Source organism: Megalopta genalis, chromosome 10 (assembly GCF_051020955.1).
Source record: "Megalopta genalis isolate 19385.01 chromosome 10, iyMegGena1_principal, whole genome shotgun sequence".
Taxonomy (NCBI): domain Eukaryota; kingdom Metazoa; phylum Arthropoda; class Insecta; order Hymenoptera; family Halictidae; genus Megalopta; species Megalopta genalis.
In genome coordinates, this window is record NC_135022.1 from 12,395,965 (window position 1) to 12,410,376 (window position 14,412).

At 40.7% G+C, this 14,412-nt stretch overlaps 1 protein-coding gene across 3 annotated transcripts in view; it reads right to left on the bottom strand.

Annotated features, from left to right (window-relative positions):
- The window catches only part of pnt (ETS transcription factor pointed), a 220,597-nt gene that overhangs the window by 129,285 nt on the left and 76,900 nt on the right, over positions 1-14,412 (bottom strand). The window lies entirely within an intron of this gene.

Here is a 14,412-nt window from a genome sequence, read left to right on the forward strand (position 1 = left end):
TTTTAATCGAAAAATTTGACACGATTTATTCCATTAATATTATAGAAAGAATCTGAGGTACAGTACTTGGATCATGTTGTTTATGCTTAATCAAGTGTGAAGACAAATCGCAGATGCATATTCAAGAAGGGATCTAACAGACCCTTGAAAATCTTTAACGAGAAGACTTGCCTCTTATTCTCAGTTTCTTCTTAAATTATAATTTAATATGATCGAAGAAGTTATCGAAGCAATTTCGAATAAACTTTAGAAAATATATAAATTATTTACATAAACTGCAATATATGCTCTAGCATATATTAAATATATAGAAAAAATATAATAAATATATAATTTAATATATAAATATATAATATAATTTAATATATATATTAAATATATATATAAAAAAAAATCACAATACTAACACTAGGTGGAAACCCTGTTGAAATGACGTAATCCTGACACAAAATATAAGTTATTTGCAGCAAATATTAGAACAACACTTGTTCAAAATCAGGATAAATGTCTTATTGTCACTTTTATAAATCAATATAAAACAGTTGCTTTTAGTGGTGTTAAATGGTGTTAAATGCATTAACACTCCTACAGACGGAACCATTTCAACTCGAAATCCAATATAGTTTATCCAACGTATAGTATTTCCATTTTGTATAATATGTATTTTGTATCATTTTATACATATGAAACTAAATTGTGTGACTCATGCAGCAGTTACACTTTTAACAATTTTTGTAACACTGAACGTACCGACTGGTGTGCAATTGACTCATGAGAGTCGAATCATAAGACAGAATTCATTTCGATTTTATAAAGTTTTAAGCATATTATTATTATTATTATCATTATTTATTAATTGTTCTTCAGTCATCAGCCTATATAACAATTTTCCAAGATATTCCTGGTTGTTACATATAACAATTTGCCGACATCTTGTTACATTGTTATAATATTACATAGAACTAGAGTTTTCATTACAAAATTTGCCTTAATAATGTAATTTATTCAATCATTTCCTGCGGAGAAATCTTTAAAGTACGCAATATCGTAAAATTAAAAACCGGTCGTTTTGACCATGGTAGATTTAGCGTTAAATCTAAACGAATTTGATGATACTAAAATTATTTCGAAAAGTGATATAAAATTTTTGAATTGCACTTTTGAGTCGCCATTCGAGTGCAAAGAGTTAACCAGTTAGCTGTAGCACCTCTTTTTCAGAGCGCGATGACGAGAATACTCGTCAAACTTTTGTTAAAATATCGGATGAAAAAGACGGTTTTATTTTACAAAATTAACAATTTTATTACTAATATTTACTTATTCACTTAACATTAGCATAGACTATATACAATAATAAACGAAAGACGCGCAGGAAAAGTCAAATACTTATAAAAATTCAAAATTCAAAATTCAGCAAAGCAAGGAACGATACATGATGACACTTCGCACATCGAACACCAATACCACGATTCTTTTCTAACCTCATTTTTATAACAATGTAAACACCTTCGCGTAGAATCGGCCTCAAAATATTCTAAACATCTTGAAATTTGTGAACATGCTTTTGTTTTCACTAAAATTACAATTCAAATATCCAGTGCTCGCTACTTTTTACGCGCGAGAAATAGAATAATAAATAAGAAAAAAATAAGAAAAAATAGAATACTCGTCTGAGAATAGAATAATAATAGAATACACTGCGAACAACCTGCACGGGCTGTGCATCGAAGCAACGAGCGCTGGGCAAATGAGAGACGACTATTTATCTCGTACCTCTGTGCACAACATCCTACAGGGCGTGGCCTAATTGCCCCGGCTTTCGTCGGACCTAGAATCCCTCCATAGATCGACGCTCGTCCTCGCCTAGATTAGAGCTCCGATTTAAGGGACTTCGGTTGTGAATTTTCGATTCGAGCTCTATATCTCTCGATATTTACGAAAAACTGTTAGCGGCGGCCATCTTGTGACGTCATGCTCGTGAGATTGACACCACTCTGGCCGAATATTGCAAATATCTCCGCAATAACTGCAAAACGGATATTTCTACAACCGAAGCCCAGTCGTTTAGTCTTTCCGGAATCTAAATTTTCCACTTGTGAACTGCATACTTCGATATTAAAGCGTCAGTTTTGGTCGATAGACACCCCTAAAACTAATATACGTATATGGTTTTCTTGTATGTGTGGCTCGTCATAGTGTGCGGCGACCCGGGCCCTTAACGACCGGGTTACGAAAAACTTTGCCGGAGACCCGCGTCGAGGTGACTCCGGCCGATTCGACGTGCCCCTCGGTCCGCGTAAAAGCGCGGCGACTTCCTCCGCTGTAGAGCGTATCGCGCGAGGAACGATACCAACAGCCGCGATAGAGCGGTCCCCCTCGAGCCGCCTCGAACACGGCCGCGAGACTATCCCGTGCTAATTGTTTTTCATAAATTTTCCTTTTACATGCTCCGCTGGACGGGACGAGCCGCGGCGTGCGCTATCGCCGCGTCCGCCGCGCCGAGTCCGCTGCCGCAGCCGCAGCCGCCGACAGCGATTCCGTCCAGCCGGGATCGCTAGTTTCCGCGTGAATTTACTAGGTGTCCGTCATCGTTACTCAACAGCCGAATAGCACGCGAACGTAACGCGATACGGTATAAACGCGTCCCGATAACTTTCACGATAAATATCTCGTAAAACCGTTTAACCGGCCGCGCCGAGTGCCGTGTAGCTTCGGGACAAGAAGCCCCATCGAGAGCCGAGCGTGGAAGCTCGTTAAAAGCCTCGAATCAAGCTGACTGATAGACCACCGTGGTGTTCTCGGTCGACGATGGGACGTGCTTAACCCTTCGACTAAACTGCCGGAGTCGCTTTTGACTCGTCGTTCAGAGAGTCGCGCGTACAATGAGCAAGTCTCGCTGATAGCGCCTTTAGCGATTTCTTTTTTACTGCGGCGACTGTTGTTTGGACCGTTGTTTTGCTTTTGCATAGGTGATAAATAAATATTCGATGGTATGCGATTATTGGACTGCGGATTTGACGGATTTCTAAATTCTGTTTGATTTTCTTTCAGCTTGTAAATGAAACGTTGTTTTGCTTTTGCATAGGCGATAAATAAATATTCGATGGTATGCGATTATTGGACCGCGGATTTGACGGATTTCTAAATTCTGTTTGATTTTCTTTCAGCTTGTAAATGAAACGTTGTTTTGCTTTTGCATAGGCGATAAATAAATATTCGATGGAATGCGATTATTGGACCGCGGATTTGACGGATTTCTAAATTCTGTTTGATTTTCTTTCAGCTTGTAAATGAAACGTTGTTTTGCTTTTGCATAGGCGATAAATAAATATTTGGTGGTATGCGATTATTGTACTGCGGATTTGACGGATTTCTAAATTCTGTTTAATTTTCTTTCAGCTTGTAAATGAAACGTTGTTTTGCTTTTGCATAGGCGATAAATAAATATTTGGTGGTATGCGATTATTGTACTGCGGATTTGACGGATTTCTAAATTCTGTTTAATTTTTTTTCAGCTTGTAAATGAAACGTTGTTTTGCTTTTGCATAGGCGATAAATAAATATTCGATGGTATGCGGTTATTGGACCGCGAATTTGACGGATTTCTAAATTCTGTTTGATTTTCTTTCAGCTTGTAAATGAAACGTTGTTTTGCTTTTGCATAGACAATAAATATATATTCGGTGGTATGCGATTATTGGACTGCGGATTTGACGGATTTCTAAATTCTACCAAATCCTCCTTCAGCTTGTAAACGAAAATGAACAATTTGGGAAGACGAGATACGAATATTCGAGGCTCGCGGTTCATTTTTATAGTTGCCGATTGTCAACGATTATGAAAACGAGGTGCAAGGCTCGAACAATCGTATCTCCTCTTCCGAATTTCTTAATTTTTATTTACAAGTTGAAGGAAAATTAGACAGAATTTACTGTAGTTCAAACAGTAACGCTGTTAGGAGAATCGAACGATTCGATTAAATTGTTTATAACCTGTTAAAATTGTTCGAGACAGAAATAAATGTCTAGGGATTTCCTGTTTATTGCAATCGACGCAAAGAAAATTGTTATTTTGAGCATGAAGCTCCGCAGCCCGGTGATTATTGTCGAAGACACGTATGCAACGATCATTACCGTAAAACGAAATAATTGTATGTAATGCGAATGATTCGAATGAACGTCATTTATTTGATAACTCACGATTAGACCGCCGATTTTATGCATTTACGGCAAAAGTGTGTAAGTGAAATACAAAATTATGAACACATAAGAAGAATTTAATAATATATTTACATTATTTTCAGTTTGTTATAATGACGGCTGAAGGCCAAATCGAGGGCAACAAAGTAACGTTACCTAAACAATTCAAAAAAGCAACATAAAAGATAATTTTTCTACACCTATCGTATAAATCCAACGGTTTCCGATTACAAATCGAACTAGGAACTCGAGCTCAAGCGACTGTCACTGTGTCGGCGCAGCATCGACGCGAGTCAGAAATGACCCCGGCATCGAACGCTTCCATGTACAATACGAGGGCCGAAGAGACAGTCGCGGCGAAACAAAAAGCCGGGGAGACACGGGTCCCCCTAATCTCTAAAACCGAAATAACGACGAGGACGGTTTCCAGCTGCGGTTTCCAGGTGCGATTTCGGCGGGCAGCGCGATAACGCGATGGCACACGATCTTCCCGTGACTGACAACGCGCGGCCGGTTACGTATTCTAACGAGAGATCGCCGTAGATAAGGACGCGGAGTTATCGAACCGGTATCACGGTGATCGAGGAAACCTGCCGCGGCGAAAATACCGTCGCTTTTCGAGGTACTCGAGCGGCGAGAGCGCGGTTCTCTCGACCGCGCTCGGGGGCCGCGATGGGTCCGTGCATCCAGCGATCTAGTCGGTCCCAAGGTCGACTCTTCTGCCGATCCCCTTGGCGGAGTCGAGAAACCGGTGGCGAGGAGGAGAGAGAAGCGAGCAGAATTCTTTTTACGCGGCGAACGAGGCTCGCGAGACGAAAAACGCGAGCGAAGGAGGAGGGCACGAGCGAAGACAGAGTCCAGAGCCGAGAGTCCAACGGAGAGAAATAGATAGAGGGAGAAAGAGAGAGAGAGAGAGAGAGAGAGAGAGAGAGAGGGAGAGAGAGAGAGAGAGAGAGCGGAGAAGGGCAAACGCGAAGGAGAGAAGCGCGGTGAGCCGAGAGGAGACCAGAGAGAAAGAGAGGAACAGGATCATCGAGGATTGGACAAACGAAACTCCTCCCGCGTTATCTGCGTCCAACCTGCACCCACGCATCAATTCACCGCGGCAACGGACAAAGAGAGAGAGGAGAGCCGGCGAGAGACCGAGAGAGAGACGCGGGACAGAGCCCGGGAGAGGGAGAAACCGATCCTCCACCATGCCACCGATCTTTGCTACCGCTACCACCGCTACCACCCGGCAGCCATGACCCCGTACCAACATGCTCGCGCTACGAGGACCGCGAATTCGTCGCAACCAATCGCAAACAATCATCTGGACGATCGCTTTTCGACTACTGCCTTCCTCTCCCCGCTCCCCCTACGCGGGCTCGAGGATTCGCCTCTTTGAAGCGATTACGGGGACACGGACGGCTCGACAAAGCCAGTTAAATTGCCCGGGCTAGCCACCGGCTGCCATGGTTCAGCGAGACAATAGGGAAACGAGAGACGAGTGGAATTTTCGCGAGGAGAACGCGAGTGCCAACAATTCGCTGCGATTGTTCCAGACTTACGGAGAAGCGAAAGCGATAGAAAAACAAATGTGTAGTTGTTGTGGATAGGATTAACAGTCTTATAATAGTATAATTTTTAAGTTTATTGTACAAATTATTGCATTTTATTCGAGTTTGATTTATTGTACTTTATTCTATTCTAGTATTTTGCTTCCGTGTTTTTATTTTATCTATTTTATTTTATTGTCTTGTCTTTATTTTATCTATTTTATTTTATTTTCTGGTTTTCATTTTATCTGCTTTATTTTATTGTCTTGCCCTTATTTGATCTATTTTATTTTATTCTGTTATTCTTATTTTGTCTATTTTATTTTGCTTTCTTGTTTTTATTTTATCTACTTTATTTTATTGTCTTGTCCTTATTTGATCTATTTTATTTTGTTTTGTGTGTGTTATTCTTATTTTATCTATTTTATTTTGCTTTCTTGTTTTTATTTTCACTATCTTATTTTATTGTCTCGTCTTTATTTGATCCATTTTATTTTATTTTGTTATTTTTATTTCATCTATTTTATTTCGCTTTCTTGTTTCTATTTTATCTATTTTATTTTATTGCCTTGTCTTTATTTCATCTATTTCATTTTATTTTTTGTTTTTATTTTATCTACTCTATTTTATTATCTTGCCTTTATTTTAATTATTTTATTTTATTTCGTTACTCTTATATTCTATCTATTTTATTTTATTTTTTCGTTTCCATTTCATCTATTTTATTTTCTTGTGTTTTTATTTTATCTATAATAGTTAATACTATCTAAATTTTATTTAGTTAATTATATCAGACGCGTGGTCGCTAATGCCTTGCACTTAATGCGACCATGCCGAAATAAATACATTTGTATACTTATATAAAAAAAAACTTACATAATTAAATAAACAATTAAATAGTTAGACGTATAGATCTCCGCGATCGATCTACGGATCTTCTTCTCGACTCGCGGGGTCGCCTCTGTTGCGTCCAGAGACAAGGGCCATAAAAAGGTCCCACCATTGGGGAAACCCTTTCAGGCCCCAACAAGGGTCAAGGCAGACACCCCCCTCCAAGGGGTGATTCGTGCCTTGACCAATAATAAACAATCTACCTCCATCCACGGGTGCTCTTCCACGACTTTCCAGCGTTGGAAGAGCATTCTTCCACCAGCGCTCGCAGAGAGTACAACACAAAAAATAAAGTTCTCTAAGGCTACTAGAGACCCTTCCACGTCATTAGTTTGCCGTAGGAAGCGCGAATCGAGCGTACAAGAGTTCGGTCGCGCATGTACGTTAGGCGACTAACCGAACGTACGGACAAAACAGCCTCGATCGAATGTTCCGAGAACTCGATATTGTTGCGCTATCTCTGGAACACGTGATTATGCGTCGCCGCACCGTAAGAATGTTATCGGGGGCGATTTGTCGGCTGAATCGATCAGCCGCTACAAATATACGCGTCCGCGACTTGCGGTCGTCGCGAAAACCACGAACGCGCCGAGCTCGGGCAAGGAGGCGGGATGATCTTTACGGTTACCAGAGTTTTCCATAAATTCCGTGGAATCGGAAGACGGGTGTACGCGCAGAGCTTGCCGCGCGGTAGACGCACAAATCTCGTCGGAATAAGATTCAACGGGCCTGGCCGGGAGAGTTAACAAGGATGATTCGAGGTTGCCCACGTTAAAAGCCGGCTAATTGATTGAATTTATGTGAGCGCCGGATAGAGAGCCGCTACCGAGAGACGACGGGCCGGCAGGCCGGCCGACCAGCTTCCGTAAATTCAATAAATCCTGCCCCGCGAGCCCCGCTCCGTTCGCTTTTACTTGCTGTCTCGTGTCGCGAAATTGACAGGGCCCGGAGTACAGGCCTTTTTGCTACAGGATAACGCGATTTCTCCGGCCTTCTTGTAAACCGAATCTCGCTCGAACCTCGCATAAACTCGGGGCGAGTAGGTAGGGTAAGGGTCCGAGTTGCTAACAAATTAAGCGCATTTTTTCGTGCATCTATATATTGGGTTGGCAACTAAGTAATTGCCGATTTCAGTTATAGAAGTCTCCCACTCCCATTTTTATGGTATCCGTAAATGTTATATTATAAAATTATTATTATTATTATTATTATTATTAGGTCTACCGGAAAGTTCAGTCCGTTTTTGAATCGAAATATAACACAATTTTCATACACTTAATAATATTTATTGTAGAATATACTTTCCATCGTTGCTTATGACTTCTTGCCAGCGCGATGGCAACTTGTAAATGCCATTTTTTAATTTATATTCGATTAATTATTGATACAGTAGGATGTACGAGGATTGCTGTTACGATTGTTATTACTTGGAATAATCAAAAATCGAAATAATAAAGATCGAGGGAAATATATTAGGTCTACCGGAATTATAAGCAATAGATATTTATAATAAACAACATAAAGGTAACACATATAAACAGAGAATGTTACCTTTATTATGCTGATTATTATTATAATAATTATAATAATAATTATTATAATAATCAGCATAATACTATGATAAATATATAAATTTATATTACAATAAATACATAAATATTTATAATAAACAACATAAAGGTAACACACATAAACAGAGAATGTTACCATCATGCTATTTATTATAAATATTTATTGCTTATAATTCTTAGCGAATTCTTCGCAAGCTGTTTACCATAGAACCGCGATTATCGTTAAAACAAATGAAAGTGACGGTAGTCGGGGCAACCTGATCAACCACGATGCCGATCCTAATTTCATCCAGAGTCGAAGAAGCGGCCAGTTTACTCGTTCGATTCATCCGAGGAAGGAATTCCCGACAGGAAAGAATTCCGGAAGGTGGCAGGGAGACCGATGGCGGCGGGCCATTCAATGCAGATGAACGTCCAGCGGAAGAGTAGTGGGTGTCCAGAAATCGGTGCTCGATTTATGGCTCATTGAACGATACTTTTCCAAGGGGCCGAAGCGAGAGAGAGCGAGAGAGGAGAGAGAGAGAGAGAACGCGGCCGAGCTCGATCGAACGGAAAAGTCGACGAGAGAGACTTGCTCTCCCGCGGTTGATGGCAAACATCGTGTGCCGGTACCGTTACAAGTGCCCCCGGGCAATCGGCTACAATCCGATTGTGCCTCTTGTTTTTCCTGCTCGTTGCTCGGCCAGTTCCTCGGCAACCTCGAACCTGTTCCACGGGTGCGCGCTTCTGCCTGCACACAACCTCCGCTCCGAGAGCCTAGCCCGCGAACCTTCGAGGCCTCGCGCCTCGTCTCGCCTCATCTCTCGCCTCGTCCCGCCTCGCGCCGCGTTTTCACCGAGAATCCGACGGACTCCGCCGCTCCGGGCTCCTCCGCCAGGAATTCCTGCTCCGTTTCTAATCGACTCGCGACTTTGCCTCACCCCTACGGCTCGCCCGAGTAACTTTCCTTCTTTTCGTTCGGATTGCTAATCTTAGAGAGACCCTTGCCTCTCGAACGCGCCGTATCCTCTTCCAGGAATAGGCGCGAACGCTCGATAGCGTTGAATCCTCCGCGGAGGATGAGCACGTTAACCATTGCTTAGTTTATGCGTCCTCTGAATTATCCTGCTAAGCGCGTACTTGTAAGGCGACACGCGTAGAGAGTTCGTGGGATACGCTTTAACCTTTCAGAACGGCACGCCACTATAGTGGCTTTCGCGGATGTCATCTCTCTGGACGACGAGCCATTATAGTGGTTTGCTCTAGTAGCTCACTCGATCATCGTTTGAACCAAATAATCGTCTTTATATGCATTGTTTCACACTGATTTTGTTTTCGCATCGATTTACAATAGTCTACAGGGTGTCAAAGAAATGTCTCGGAATCTGGAAATGGCGGGTTCCTCGGATCATTTGAAGCAACTTCTTCCTTTACAAAAATGTTCTCCGGAGCACCGTTAACGAGTTATCAACGAAAAACAGTGGCCAATAAGAATCGAGTGCGGCTGACGCGAGGCGGCCCAGCCAACCAGCGCGCGAAGCCCAGTTCCGCTCATTGGCTCGATCGCCTCCCGCCAGCCGAGCTCGCCTCTCATTGGTCACTGTTTTTCGTTAATAACTCGTTAACGGTGGCTCGGAGAAAATTTTTGTAAAGGAAAAAGTTGCTTCGAATGGCCCGAGGAACCCGCCACTTTCGGATTGCGAGACATTTTCGGGACACCCTGCATATACAGTATCAGAGTCTGTACGGTACACAACAGACTCTGCCGTCCAGAGAAATAACCTCGCTAGGTTACGTAAAAAATAAATAAAAAAATCTAGGTAATAATATTGAGTACATTTATCTTGAAAAAAAGTTGTATGTAGACTTTTGGCAACAATACGCGTTTATTACTAAAATTATTGTAGACGTAAACAAATGGCCAAAAATCTGGCATATATCCAATAAAATTTTCAAATGCAACATCAAACGTTCATAGCTTACCTAACAACAGATGAGAAGTGATTTTTCTTTTTCAATTAGATAAATCGCTCCTTTATAGGAAACTCGAGAAAAGAAAATATCTCTCCAAGTAGCACATCGAAGGTTATCAACCACCACATTCAAATGTCAAAAAAACATATAATTCACCCGCCAAAAGTAATGTCGAGTCTTTTCTTTCACACACGGTCTATTGTCTATTGTTATCAACGTGTGTTCGGAAACGCACAAACTCAGGTTTTTGAATAAAATTAAGTGGAACTGGAATGTAGACAATTGGCAACAAAAAATATGCATTTAAGGGTTAATTCAAATTAATTTTAATTTAATCCGATTTAATTTTAATTCGATTCCATTTTAACTTCATTTTATTTCATTTTAATTCGATTTCGTTTTAATCTTTGTAAATTGTAATTCAATTCAAATTAATTTTAATTCAACTTAAGTATTTATACTCGAATGGTGTATCCGAGGCACCACTAAAAACTGTTGTATCACGTTCCAAAATAATCCACACATTGTCATATTTATTTACGAGTCGCAAGACCCGATCACGTACGTGGAAAATGCAGTAAATCATGCAAACTAGAAACACTGTAAGCGAGAAAAACGATTTTAGATTTAAGAGTTGAAATGGCTTCGGGTGCAAAGGGTTAATTAAATTTAATTTTAATTTATTTGTATCGATCGACTACACCGGCACGAGCGTATCATAAAAATAATACAAATAATAATGGCGATAATCACGGTGACATAACCGACAATAAAACAAGGATTAAATATGGTTGCGTGCATTGGCAATGGCGGAGCGCTTTGAACGAATTGCAGGAATTTCAAGGAAGCATTCGAGCGGATGGCAATAACTTCGTCGAGTTTAAATCGACAGCTACTCTTAATCTGAATTCAGTCAAGGTTATTTTAATTCTCTAATCATTTCCCCATTAATCCCCTACATACTAATACATACTAATGATACGCGGATTTTATGCATTCGCAGCGAGAACGGATAAACGATGCACCGGGACGTTCAAGATGAAAAAGAAGAATTTGAAATACAAGATAGCCCCGCGACCGGTGACGTTTGGTAACGCGTAACTCTCTGCAAAAGTGGCTAAAATACTCCGGTCGAACGGTGCAAGCTGCGTAGGATTTACCGGCGCGTTCAGGTTCGCGCGGCGTCGCGGTGCATAATCGTCCGAATCCTAATCCAGCGGGTCCGCGAAGAGTGGAAAAGGCCCATCGACGGGTTCTCGGGAGCGCGAGGCTCTCTCGCGCCTCGCGTCTCGCCTCGCGGTTCTAGCCGAGGCCGCGGTCTACCTGGATTATTGCACCACTAAATTGCGCGTAACTGTATCGACCGCGCGCACCACCCAGATTATACGCATTAAGATCCTCCGTATTAGATTACCCGGCGAGAGCGTATCTCGAGAACAAGATCAAGGTTGCTGTTATATTCCTCGGAAAAACATAATTGCGAGCCGGCCGCATAGCTCATCGGGTCCTGCTGCATTATCCACCTGTGTTTCTCCTTTTCCGTTCTCCCCCCTCCGGCCGATGTTGTTCGTCCGCGAGCTCCCGCGAGCCACGAAAATCCCGCGGGCCGAGCGATTTTTCGGCCGCGAACGGCCCGCCGCATCCTCGAGATCTCGTCGGAACCACGGCCGATTTCGTTTCGACTCGATTCTTCGAGGGATCCGAATCGAACCGATTCCACGAACCGGTCGCAGTCCGAGGTTTAGGTTTCCGAGAAGGAATCGTGGACATCTTCGGAGGCACAGCCTCTACGGCGGAGCTGTAATTACCCGGCAACGGGGCAAGAACGATTGGGGTAGCGAATCGTTGATGAGGTACCGAAACCGCGGCCGTCGCCGCCGCCGCCGCCGATCCTCCGCTTTTAATTAGCTTTTCTCGAAATCGAGCGTCCTTAAGGGAGCGCAGACACGCGAGCCCTCGCGTGGCTCTCGTGGGACCCGCCGAAACTCGTAAACCAAAAATGCATCGCCCGGTCCCCCAACATCCCCCCGCCGCGTTTTTATCGACGCCGTGGCCTCGAGGATATCGCGCGCGCGCTCGGAACACCATATATTTATATATATATATCCCATCGCAGAAGAATTCTCCTTTTACCATGTCGCAGGAAAATCGTACGAGCTACGAAACTCGAAACTCCATTGCACGGCGACACGCGTGGGGTTGATGCACCGGCTATGGCCGGTGCACCGTTGCTCGTCATCTGTTTTATGGTTGGACTGACGATTTTATGCAATTCGTTGTAATAATAATATAATAAAAATAATATAATAATATACATAGTATAATAATAATATAATAATAATATGATATATTTATTATTATATCATTTTTATTATATTATTATTATATTTGTATTATTATTGTTATTATATTATATAATATTATATTATTATTATATTATATTATATTATAATAATTATTATAATTATTATAATAATATATATTATATATTATTTTTATTATATCATATTAAATTATTATTATTATTATATTATTATTTGCACATACTCATTTGAGACATATATTTTTGAAAAATATTGCTCACGAATTGCCATCACGCTGGCAAGAGGTCGTAAGTAACGACGGAAATTATATTGTACAATAAATATTACTAAATTTATGAAAAATCTATTGTTTCCTTTCATTTCTCAAACGGACAGAACTTTCCGGTAGACTTAATATATTGTTTCTAGCGGATACGTACAATTAATGAAAGAAAACTGCTTTTTTACACCCCAAAGTATTCTTTGTAAAGAAGTTGTGGAATTCTGTGCTTTTCTTAGAATAATAATATAGATCGCATGGTAAATGGAACAGCTAAATTTGCCGACTATGCGTACGAAAAATGTAGCCGAAGCATGATCTCAATGAGAAAAAGAAAATGCAATGCGAAGAAAATGTCTAGCAAAGAAGATGAAACGGGTGAAAGCGGTTGAAAAACAAATTAGGAGCGAAAGGAAGGAAATTGGAAGAAAGTAAAATAAAACTACTTTTACACACACACAAAACAAAATATAGTGGAGCGAGATTTTTTTCAAGATTACGCTGCATATTAAACACATACATATATAGGATGTCCCATAAGTATGTCAACACCCGGAAAGGGATGACTATTTAGGTTATTTCAAGTAACTTTTTTCTTAGCGAGAATGCAATCCGCGGCTTTGTTACGAGTTGTTAATGAAAAACGCCGATCAATGAGAATAACAGATTCTTCAGAATTCACACAAATAAAATAATACTTCAAGTAGGACATAAAATTTCAGTAGCTAAAATACTTGATTTTGATAATCCACGGTTAAAGTATGAAACAAATATTTTATTTTGACACTGTGAAGCGTCAAATGAAATAGTTTATTCTGGCAATCTAAAATTTATAAATTATAAAAATTATTAAATTGTTAAATTGTTAATTGTTGAATTATAAAAATAAATATCTTATCTTGATGATCTAAAACACAAGATAAAGTAGTCTGTAATGTACGGTTAAAGCTAGTACGTCACCCATGTTTATTTCTATGCATTCGAAACTTTAGAAATTCTATAGATGTAAGTCGAAACATTGAAGCATTCAGATGAAAATTTTCCAATATAGCTGTCCCAATAGTCATTGTTATTACCATATTATTGTTCTTAATTATTATTATATTATTATTATTATATTATTATTATATTATTATTATTATATTATTATTATATTATTATTATATTATATTATTATTATTATTCTTAATTATTATTCATCCTCCTATTGCTATTACTATCGTTAATGACGCTATTGCAATGTTCTTTGTAACAAAGTTGTCACCCCGTTGACACGACAAACAATTTCAAGGTAGAATACTAAAAACGGGGGATGAAAAAATTGCGTTTGACTTTGCGGCGGCTTTCCCGATGGAATATCCCGTCTCGCGAGAATTCGCGGACCCGGCGCCCGCGTCTACCCTAAAACCGACACCACCGACTTTCGTTGCGTAACGCGGAGAATATGGTGGCACGATAGCGAACGTGTTAACGGAGATGTAACTCGTTCCTCGAATCGACGCGCCGCATTTCAATCGAGAATCGGTACCGTGTAATCGGATTACACCCCGGCCAGCTGTGATTGTAACGTTAACCGGTAAGAAATCGCGCGAACAAAAAGAAGAAAGAGATCGGTGTGGCGGAGAGTCGGAGAGAGAGAGAGAGAGAGAGAGAGAGAGAGAGAGAGAGAGAGAGAGA